Below are 6391 nucleotides of genomic sequence, written 5' to 3' on the forward strand. Positions count from 1 at the left end.
TTTAGTTTACCTTCCAGCCTTCAATCTCAGTAGTCGTCGTCAATGACTTTTTGACAATACATGTACTTTCATAATCACTTCCTTTTCCTCCTCCCTGTCAGCATGTTTTATGAATGCATAAATCATGTGAGTGTCGTTATCTGTTATTATTCGGATAATCTTCTCCTGTGGTATATCCCACTCCCTCAAAATTTCTTCTAAAGCCTGAGCTATACATTCACTGGTGTGGGGTGATGGGAACCTTTTTCTAGCTATTGTTGTATGATGACATTGGTTGTTACATTTGGTGTAAAAGTGAGCTGTTACTCCCAAGAAGAGAAACCCGCATTCCAGGCTTTGTCCATATATCAGCACAGAGAAATGTGTCATGCATTTTCTATCATTGCCTTGGTCTTCATGATGTCTAGAGCCTTTCGATCGCAGTACCAATTTTTTCCCATTGAGGCCACTGGTAACCTGGATGGAGTTCCTCTATTAATCTGCCAAACAGCTCATTCTCAACAAGACTCAGTGGATGATTAGTTCCACCAAAACATATGGCCAACTTTCGTGTAATGGACAAGTGCTTTTGTGACTCTTGCTAAAGTTAACTAAGTGTGATTGGTATCAAGTGTGCTCGCTCCTTCATCTTCTATGTCCTGAATTTTCTGGTACTCTTCTTTGTAGTGAGATTTGAGGTGATTGGTTAAATAGAAACCAGTAAATTTCGCACCACAGGTAGACATGTCTTGACTGCTATCTCCATTTCCAGCTGAAAGAGGGACTGTAACCTTACATTTGCTTTTCTGAGCTCCTTTATGAAAGTCAAACTAGTTCCAGATTTTACTGTTCCTAGGCCTACCTAGTGTTGCCATCTGTCTTTCTTTATTTCTATTAGACTTAATCCTGCTTACAGCGCTTAATAGTGCGCTGTTCCTAGCATGTGCTTAGTTTAGTATGTGATGCATGTACATGTAGTATGTAGTAATAGTTATTGATAAAAATCAGAAAATTATTGTAATAGCAAGTACCTTAAGGTAGTCTGAATAGTGCTATAATTACATACTTATTATATTACATACAGTACATAACATTTTACATTGCAGCATACATAATGTAGTTTCAGTACTCCATACTATTAATGTTTAGTGCTTGTTCTAGTACCCATTATTACACTGCAGTACTAGTCAGACATGGGGCAAAGCAATGTATTTAAACACAAACACAAGCACTTAAAGGAATTTCAAATGTTTCTTTATAAAACTTTCTTGCCACATAAGTCTTCAGAGTCTTCTATCTACAGACACTTGTGCCTGACTCTTTTATGTGATTGAAGTAATTGCACACCATGCTTTTTGTGGGCCTTACAACTGAAGCTTTCGCTGTGGCTTTAATCCCTTCCATGATGAATTTATGTGAAAGCTGTGTAGTGTGTAGTTCCATTTTTTTAGTTCTCATTGTACTTTCAAATTTACTGTATTAATAATTTAATATTTTAGTTGTAGTTTTAGTTATCTGACACCCTCTGACAAAGCTCTAGTTTTTCTACATGTATTTTAAGTTCTAGATCTAGTTCTCAGAGCTAAATTTTTAAAATGACATTCAAGAATTACTTTTGCTATAGTTCAAGAACAGCACTAGTGTGTGTCAATAATGAAACAGCCCTATCATATTTCCTTTCACAGAAAGGTGTTAATAGACATAGACTAAGTTGACAAGTTCATAATTGGGGCAAGTCTGGGCAAGGTCATGCACAATGCTAACAACATTTGTAGTTGTTTGGTGGGCGGTATTCATAACCAAGAATTTAATAACACTAGACAAATGTAAAAAATTAAAGGGGCGAGCCTATGCAAGCAAAGCAATGTACATACACTATAGAGATTGACAGACTGACAATACTCATGCATGATTGTGCAACTTAAGCAACCCAGAACTTGATAGTCTTGTGTAGTTCTTGATGTACCTTTGTCAATACATGAATTCAAGTTTAGCATTTAGGAAGCATTAAGAAGTAGTCACTGCATGAACGATATGGCAACTGCAGCAATGTAGTCCATCCAGTCCTAGTTAGTTCAGGCTGTGACTAACATTTTCACTTTTGGGAAATTTCATTGTGACGGACGTACAAATTTTACAGTAATTAATAAGTTTTAATATGCTTATATATTTTAGTTGTTAATTTACATTCAATAGGCTGTATTACACATTAGTACCATGTAGTCATAAGTAAGATTTTTTTTATGTGACAGCTGGAAAGAAGCTTATTGTCCTGTGACGGACGTATTCAGACACGTATGTTATATTAGGTTAAAAGTCTGTGATTTGTTACATGCAACACAACTGTGTATATTCTTATATTAATCATCTGATTTGTCTGCAAATATTACTTGGATAAAATTTTATTCTGCTGTTTATAGTTGTTGTTATTGTTTATTTTTGTTTGTGACTGACGTACACGAAAAACATTGATTTATATAACCTTATATAATATACATGTATACTTAGACAGACTTAACTTAATATGTTTAGTTACTTTTAAAGTGAAGTTATTAGTTTTTGAAGCAGAAACCACCAAATGTGAACTGTCCTCTACTGCCTACTACCATTGGAGCATTGGAGCAATAAAAAGTAAATACTGCAAAAAGTTGCTGCTCTCAAATCTGCAAGAGATGTCCAAAAGACTATCCTCAACTTTTCATATCTGCAAAGCATCTGTTTCAGCTAATTCAATCTATCTGGTCTCCTTTGTGACATGATGTAGGTCAACCATGTGTTCTTGTTAAAAGGTTTAGCTCTTGCAATAATCAGCACAACAATAAAACGGTAACAATAGCTGAAAGGAATAATAGATTGTACAGCTTTAAATAAGGAGTGTATGCAACACATCACAATACATCATATTACATCAGTTTACATACTTGTGGTTACATACAATAAAAAGTACAGTCCAAAGAGTAAAACGAATATATACGCATATACTAACACTCCTTCTCACTTGCAGACTGTTAGTTCTTTGATACCAGCTAATTCTCTCGATTTCTGTAGTTGTACTCTTCCTAGTCCCTTTGTGAGCATATCTGCTATCGTTTTACTTGTACAGCAGTATTGTAATTCGATATTAAGATTGTGTACTTGTTCACGGATGAAATAATACTTAATATCAATGTGTTTTACCTTTCTGTGATACTGAGGATTCCTTGATATAGCATTAGCTTCCTGGTTGTCTTCATTTATTAAGACTGGCTTGTCTAGTGTATCAGCTATCACTTGATAGAGAAGCTTAAGCGATACAGCATATTGTGCAGCTCCAGCTAGACCTATATAGGCTTCTGCCTTAGAGAGTGCAACAGAAGTGTGCTTTTTGCTCTGCCAGGTGAAAGCAGAGTGCCTCATAAATGAAAGAGGAACCCAGATGTTTACTTGCAGTCATTCCTATCACATCCCCAATCAGAATCAGAATACCCAATCAAATCTTTAGATCCACCTCTCTTGTACAATAAACCATAGTGGCTAGTGCCTCTCAGATATCTTAAATTGCGTTTGACTGCTGTCATGTGTTGCGTGGTTGGGTTAGAGCAAAAACATGCTGTGATACTCACTGCATGTGATGTCTGTCATTGAGAGATACAGCAGACTTCCAACTAATGATTGGTTGTCAACATATTCACTCCATTAATTAGCTTAGTTCGAGTGTCGTTGAATGTGGCTTGACCTATCAAAATAATTTAGCTCTCCAAGGTCTTTCTCAAACATATTTGATAAAACAGATTTGACCTCAATCATTGTCTTTACTTTTTTCTGCTAGTAGTACATACCAATAATAAAATCATCTCCACTTACAGCTTTGTAGATACAGGGATCACTAACGGTTTGAAAGAATCAAATCTCCTTTAGCTTCTGATCAAGAACTGAGTTCCAACATCTTGGAACTTGCTTCAAATCATAGAGACTGTGGTTGAGTCTACAGACCAGCTTCTCCTTCACTTTCTCAACATAATCTTCAGGTTGATCCATGTAGACCTCTTCTTCAAGAAAGCCATTCAAGAAGGCTGTAGTTACATCCATTTGGAGACCTGTTTGACCATTCTGTACAGCTAGAGCAAGTATTAGACGTACTGATTCGAATCTAGCTACTGGACTGAATGTCTCATCATAATCAAGGCAACAAGTCGAGCTTTGTATCTTTCCACTTGACCATCAGCTCCTGTCTTAACATTGTAAACCCACTTATAACCAATGGGTTTCTTGCCCTCTGGTAATTTAACTAACTCCCATGCTTTATTTGACTCGATTGACTTTAATTCTCCTTGCATTGCTTCAGACCATTTCTCTCTCTCATTACTTGTCATAGCTTCTGTTACAGACTGTGGTTCTCTTCTCTGAGAATGTGCTGTATAGATGCAAGTACCATAATAATCAGGACGTCTCCTTTCACAATGAGATCTTTTGACTGTCAGTTTCTCCTTCTGTCTCGGTATTTGTTTCTTTAGCATCTGGTACATCATTCTGATCTGGTACATCATTCTGATCTGGTACAGCATCTTCTGCATTATCTGTCTGATTGGAATTTAGATCGATTCCAAAGTGATTACTATTCTCAGTGATAGACTCATCTTGCTCCTTCTCAAATCCTAGCTTCATCTCATCAAAAACAACATCTCGACTATAAAATACTCGATTGTCATAGAGTCTGTATCCCTTTGTAGTATTGCTGTAGCCAAGTAGAATACATCGTCTTGCTTTAGGATCGAGTTTTGATTGTTCATCTTTTGGAATATGAGAATAAGCAGTACAGCCAAATACTAGGTCTTCTACCATTCCATGCTTCATGAGGGGTCATATTGATAACAGCTCTAGTGTAGCTACGATTCTTCAATTACACTGCTGTAGAAAGTGCCTCTTCCCAGAATCTGTAATGTAATGTAGAACTTGTGAGCATTAAAAATACAGCTTTAATGAGAGTTCTATTGAGCCTTTCAGCAACTCCATTCTGCTCTGGGTTTTTAGGAACACTGAACACATGCTTTATCCCCTCTCTTTACATATTCATTGAATTCAGTGGTTGTGTACTCTCCTCTATTGTCAGTACGGAGTACCTTCAATTTAAGTAATGACTCTAGTTCCACTTGTGCTTTCCATTTGAGGAACTTGCTGAATGCTTCACTTTTCTGCTTTAGGACATATATCCTTATATAGTGTCTCGTCATCCACTAATGTGAGAAAATATTTTGCTCCACTGAGTGATGGTGTCTTCATTGGACTGCATATGTCACTGTGTACTAATTCAAGAGAATTTTGTAGTCTAGTCTTTCCTTTCTTTGGAAATGGACTTCTGTGAAGCTTACCATCAACGCATAATTTACGAAGAGTTATAGACTTGGCTGTGTTGTAATCAAAATCATCAACTAGCTTTTGATTTGAGAGCATATGTAGACCACTCTCACTTAAATGACCAAATCTCTGATGCCATATATATTCTTTTGAGACTGTTAACTGTGCATCACTAACATGAGCTTGATGATTTTGTCGACAACGTAAGTAGTAAAGATCTCCTCTCTTAGTACCTGTAGCAATTATTCATTTATTGTCATCAATGATATTACAATGTGATTTGTAGAAGTCAACTCTCTTTCCAAGCTTAGTAACTTTCGATATACTCCATAGATTATAGGCTAATTCAGGTACATACAGCACATCACCAGTAATGGTTTTACCACCTTCTAACTCGAGTTTGAGGGCAACTACTCCCTTCCCAACTCCTTCGAGAGTATGTCCATCACCAAGGGTGACACTCTGTGATTCCTCTAATGACTTGTATTCAACGAACAGACTCCTGTTGTTACTGATATGAGGTTGCACCTGAGTCAATGATTTTTAACAGTCAGGATTTGTAGATCCAACAGATTGAGCTTGACTGACCATCAGGCCTACCATATCACATTCACTCTCTGAATCACTGCTGTGCCTGGTTTGTGTGCTGTGTGCAGCATGCTTTCCAGCTCTCTCATCTGGTCCTTTAGCTTTAGCTACTGGCTTGTGCTCATGTCTAGGCTCATATGACTTTTGCTTGTTTCTTCCGTGACCTCTCTCGGGACAGTTCCTCTGATAATGTCCTAGCTTCTGACAATGATGACACCGTATGCTTTTCTTGTGTCTCATAGAGAATGCTCCATCGTTGCTACTCGAGTCATGTTCATTGAGCTTTCTCTCTTCGTGTAGTAGTCTCTCTGTAACTATAGGTACCTTCTTGTTCGCTTCCTGTGCCATGACTATGGTACTGTAGCTCTCTGGTAAACTGGCAAGCAATTGTACGGCTCTATCCTCATTGTCCATAACAACTCCCATCACTGACAGCTCGTTGAAAGTCTCTGTCATCCCATTGATGTGTTGCTGAACAGAACCTCCGTCC

Source organism: Amphimedon queenslandica, unplaced genomic scaffold (assembly GCF_000090795.2).
Source record: "Amphimedon queenslandica unplaced genomic scaffold, v1.1 AMPQUscaffold_13262, whole genome shotgun sequence".
Classification (NCBI taxonomy): domain Eukaryota; kingdom Metazoa; phylum Porifera; class Demospongiae; order Haplosclerida; family Niphatidae; genus Amphimedon; species Amphimedon queenslandica.